The sequence below is a fragment of the Helianthus annuus genome, chromosome 5 (assembly GCF_002127325.2).
Source record: "Helianthus annuus cultivar XRQ/B chromosome 5, HanXRQr2.0-SUNRISE, whole genome shotgun sequence".
Classification (NCBI taxonomy): Eukaryota; Viridiplantae; Streptophyta; class Magnoliopsida; order Asterales; family Asteraceae; genus Helianthus; species Helianthus annuus.
In genome coordinates this window covers 57227771-57233770 of record NC_035437.2, presented here as the reverse complement: position 1 = coordinate 57233770, position 6000 = coordinate 57227771, and positions in this window count along the sequence as shown.

Below are 6000 nucleotides of genomic sequence, written 5' to 3'. Positions count from 1 at the left end.
TTGAGAGCGAAGACCACTGCACCCAACTCAAGATCATGAGTGGTGTAGTTCCTCTCATGTATCTTCAACTGTCTTGATGCGTATGCTATGACCTTGTTTCTTTGCATTAGGACGCAGCCGAGACCTAATTTAGATGCGTCACAATAAACGACGAAATCATCATTGCCCTCAGGTAATGTTAGGACAGGTGCGTCGCAAAGCTTTTGTTTCAAAGTCTGAAACGCTTCCTCTTGTTTGACTCCCCAATCAAATGGCTTGTTCTTTTGAGTTAGAGCAGTTAGAGGAACTGCAATCTTCGAGAAATTTTCTATGAAGCGGCGGTAATAACCCGCTAGACCAAGAAAAGAACGAACTTCAGTAGGGGTAGTAGGTGTACCCCAATCCTTAATCGCACTGATCTTGGAGGGATCTACATGAATACCTTGTTCGTTGACAATATGTCCTAAGAATTGAACCTCTTTAAGCCAGAATTCACACTTGGAGAATTTGGCGAAAAGTTGTTCTTTCTTTAGGAGTTCCAATGTAAGACGAAGATGTTGCTCATGATCAGCTCGCGTCTTAGAATATATCAAAATGTCGTCAATGAAAACGATGATGAACTTATCTAAATAAGGCTTGCAGACCCTATTCATTAAGTCCATGAAAACAGCAGGAGCATTAGTCAAACCGAATGGCATGACTGTGAACTCATAATGTCCATAACGAGTACGGAACGCTGTCTTGGGAATGTCTTCTTCATGTACACGAAGCTGATGATATCCAGATCGTAGATCAATCTTTGAAAAGTAAGATGCGCCTTGTAATTGATCGAAGAGATCATCAATGCGAGGTAGGGGATATCGATTTTTGATGGTAAGCTTGTTAAGCTCACGATAATCGATACACATCCTAAAAGATCCATCCTTCTTCTTTACAAAGAGAACGGGAGCACCCCAGGGTGAAAAGCTAGGACGGATAAAACCTTTGTCGGAGAGTTCCTGCAGCTGTTTAGACAACTCTTGCATCTCGGACGGTGCAAGACGGTATGGAGCTCTGGCAATGGGATTTGCACCAGGTACGAGATCAATACGAAACTCGACTTGGCGTGCTGGAGGTAGACCAGGTAAGTCTTCAGGGAATACTTCGGAATAATCCCGAACGACAGGAATATCTGAAATAGTCTTACCCTTGCCTTTATCTGCTGTAACATGTGCTAAGAAAGCCACATAGTGCTTTCGCAGATATTTCCGAGCTTTAAAACAAGACATGAGTTTGAGACCACCGGCAGGCTTCTCACCACGAACCTGTAGGATCTCGCCTGTTGACAGCGGCACACAAACAATCTTCTCAGAACAAACTATCTCTGCACAATGCTTAGATAACCAATCCATTCCCACGATAACGTCGAAGCTTCCAAGTTGCATTGGCGTGAGGTCAATAGGAAAAATATGGTCGTTAAGGTTCAACTGGCAGTTGCGTAGAACAGAATTAAGAACAATGGGTTCTCCACTGGCAACCTCTACTGTCAAAGGTTTACCTAGTTTCGTTCTAGACACGCGAAGCATTGTCTCGAAAGACAATGACACGAAACTCTTGTCGGCACCCGAATCAAAAAGGACAGATGCTGGCTGATTATTAATAAAGAACGTACCGTTCACCACCTCGTTGTCTGCTTGTGCTTCTTGTGCATTCATGTTAAAGACTCGACCTCGAGCCAGTGCCGGATTCTGGTTGGCATTCTGGTTCTGGTTGACTAGTCTTGGACACCGATTTCTGTAGTGGGTCAGATCCCCACAATTATAACATGCACCTGGTGGGTAGTTTGGTCGTGCAGCCTGACCCTGTTGCTGAGCAACCTGTTGAGCAGGGTTCTGGACTGCGTGATTCTGAGCAAACCGACAAACATCGGTAAGATGACCCGATTTCCCACAGTTAGTACAGAAACGGCACTGATATTGTGGCTGGTGGTGACTGTTGCATCGATTGCACAAAGGTGCACTTCCTGAGTAGGGTTTCTTTGCTGGGGGCTGGTTGGGAGCTGCCTGGTTTGTTTGGGCAGTGACAGCATAGTTTTGGGAAGCCTTACGCTTCCTTGACCCCCTTGAGGAACCAGAATCCTTCCCCTTCTTGTTTTGACCTTTCATGCTATCTTCCTTGTCAGCCGACTGTTTCTTGCCCTTGTCACCCTTCCTGTGTAGTTTATTCTTTCGGATCTGCGACTCAGTCAACGTCGCCGATAACTCGATTGCCTGACGGAGTGTGGTAGGGTTGCTACCAGTAAGGATATCTTGTACTGAGTCAGGTAGGCCGTCGATGTATCTTTCGATGGCCTTATCGAGTGGGGTAACCATAGTTGGGCAAAGAAGACTCAACTCCTCAAACCTGTCTGTATAAGCCCTGTGCTCACCACTATCTTGCTTCAAAACATCAAACTCTTTCTCCAACGCTCGTTGCTCATGACGAGGACAAAACTCCCTCATCATAAGAGCTCTCAGTTGAGCCCATGTTTGAGCTAGAGCAACTTCTGCACCTTGATCTCTCATAACCCCATTCCACCATGTAAGAGCCCTCTTCTGAAACACGCTTGAAGAAAACTCGACTTTGCGATTTTCAGGACACTGCACATGACGGAAAGTGTTCTCGATGCTCTCGAACCACTGAAGAAGCCCAGTTGCTCCCTCAGAACCACTAAACTTGAGTGGCTTAGCCGAGCTAAAATCCTTGTATTTGCATGTACCATTGTTGTTGTTGTTGGCCTGGTTCCATTGAGCAAAGAGATTCGGAAATTGAGCAGCCATCTGCTGCGCAATAATCTCCGCCAGCTCGGCAGTAGCTATTTGGTTGTCGCGTCGAGGAGGCATTCTAGAAGAGAAAAACATGAAATGAAACGAGTGGGATGATTGGATGAAGAGAATGAGATGAAGCAAAAGCAATCAAAAGCAAAGATGGCGGTTATGCATCGCAAAGCAAATAAGCGACGTGAAATGTCTAGTCAAAGTAAATGGGTCAGAATTAGTGTATCGCGAAGACATGCTTGCCTATAAGTGAACACTCACCCCAAGAGTTCCCAGGTAAGAGTGACTGGTCCGATTATGTGGATTTGTACGAACACTCTAGCCTTAGACAGAAAACTCAGGGTACAGGCATTCACCCTTCCAGTTCGCACGTGTTCACACTATTAACCCAACACTTTGACGGGATTTTTGAAAATCCAAAGGGGTTCAAAACCATATAACAGAGGGTTCAAAACCTTATAATAGAGGGTTCAAAACCTAGTAATCAATCATCCTAGATCAGATGATTAATTTTCAAAGCGGATTCGGAACCGAAGTTCCCGTTGGGGTTATCACCTAAGGATAGGTGATGTGCATGTTTTAAACTCTAAACACAAGATAACTTGTGTTAGGGTCCTAGAAAGTTATAGTCTAGGTCAAAGCATTAATAATAACCTAGTTCCCTATAACCATTGGCTCTGATACCAACTCTTCTGTCACACCCCGGCCGCGTATAACATGCAACCGCGGCGGAAACGCCGGGGAGTGTCGTGGACAGAATTAAATTGTTTCATGACCATGGCATACAAGTTGTATTTTATTTATAAACAAAGGTGTTACATTGTCTTGGAAAGAGAGTACGGATATTCAAAACATAATTAAGCTAGTTCAAACTTCATTTTTAGGCTCTAAGGCACAGGTCCGCCCTAGAATCATGATCATCGTCCTATGGAATAGCTCCTGAAAACACATGTGAAAGTAGGTACGTCAGCATAAAAATGCCTGTGAGATACATAGGTTTTGTGAAAATGGGGTTCATGACTTGAGTTTTAAAAAATGTTTAATAACAGTCAGTCATGAACCTTGTGATTTGTTTTGCTTTGTAAATCATTTGAAAAACGATAACATCAAACGATATGTATAGATAAGTGCAAGGTTAAACGAATAACCAAGTAAAGTGAGTTGAATAAGATAAGTTGTTTGTGAAAATAATGTCTTGTGAAGAATATGTTACTTATGTAAAGTGTAATGTGTCTAAACTGAAATGACTTAGATAACGCCACGATATGTAATATTATACAAACATTTATATATAGGAAGTACCAGCGGCATATCCACCATGCTTGTATCATATTACACACGCCACGTTACTTAAATCATTTACCCAAACCAATCCACCATGTAAATTGTTCATGTGTAAACCAAATGCCAAGTGTTATTTTAAATCATGTCAAATGTTTATGTTCAAATGTAAACCACCAAATGTGTATGTCAATGTCGACGTGTTTATGTTCAATGTAAATCATGTATTGTGCATCCCAAAATGTATCATGTATGGTAAGCGAAATGTATCGACTTAAACCATATGCACAAAACAAGTCGTTGAAGTAAAACGTGGTTTAAATCAGCGTTATGTTCTGCGGGAAATGCATGCTCAATTGATAATAACATTTATGCGGTATTGTAAACTATGCATACATCCAAGCCTTGAGACTGCGGCGATAAACCCTTAAACAAATTAAAGGTTTATCTAAGTTATGTATATCGAATTCGGTCATTCCTTCCAGTCCTATCAAACCCAGGACTTCAGGAATGGGAGTTGTCAATTCCTATGGTACCACTACATACTAACGAACGGCGTAGCTAGTGTTAATGAATGTATTGTCCCATGTTAAACAAACCAAATGTCATAACAAAATGAAGGCATGTGATGTAAACAATTGTACTAAGTATGCTAAGTAAACATACGAAGCAGAAATGTTTATGTAAATCAATGTGCCCATATGCTGAGTAAACATATGCAGCAGAAATGTTCATGTAAATCAATGTGTCCATATGCTGAGTAAACATATGCAACAGAAATGTTTATGTAAATCAATGTGTCCATATGCTGAGTAAACATATGCAACAGAAAATGTAATGTAAATCAATGTACTAAGTACGCACACAATGGGCATACTTAGCATGAAATGTAATGAAATCATGTACTATAATGTACTAATGAGCATAGCAGATATATGATGTGAAAACATGGAAAGCATGAAAGTAACAGATAGGCACATGTGTTTCACCCCAAAACAGTTTGGAAAACAGTAAAAGAGGGGTTCAATGTACTCACATTGACTCCTCGAAAACATGTAAAAGATGGGGTTCAATGTACTCACCTGAGATTGCTTTGAGTTCTTGTAGAATAACCAGATAATGCTAAAGATCACGGGATATCAACGGCACCTAATAGGTAGCTTATGTTAATATACCGGACCAAGTCGGAAGGATCGGACAGTACGCGGGTTCGAAAACCAAACGAGTATGGAGACTCGTGTAATATGGTTTAACAAAGCCTACATACTAAAATGAAACTTAACCTAGGTGCTTACGGTCCATCACGACCCGTTTAGGTAGCTTATGCCACCTTACGCGTCGTTCGCGTAGAACGCGTCTGGAACGCCTAACATCGTGACCACAAGGTATAACCTCAGAAGGTTATAGCTATGGTCACCTAATGTGTTTGGTCAGGTCCTAATGACCGACCAAATGGGTCGGGTTCGAAAGTATAAGCGATGGTTTAGATCGCTTACCTTACGACCCTATATAAGCACTAAACTAAAAGTGACGAGCTAAGCATGTTAGAACATGCTTAACTAAGTTTAGAAACGGGTTTGACATCAAAACAAACGGCCTTGATGCCCACGAGTAGTTTGGTTACAAAATATGCAAGAATGCATATTTTGGCCGAAACTACGACTCGTCACTGAGCCTAGATAACGTGGTGATCAGTAGGTATGGTCACTATGGACCATAACCATCGTGATCACGCTCACGTTATGAAGTTCCATGAACTTCGCATCGACCATAAGCTGGTCAATGCAGAAAGTCAACAAAACGTTGACTTTCGGACTCGAAAAGCGAATAAAAGAGCGAAAGAAGACATACGGAGGGTCCCCGAGTGCTAATCAAGATCCAATAGCTCAGGTATGAAGCAAAAGCATCAACTTAGAGCATTTAGATCTGATTTGTGGGTTTTTCA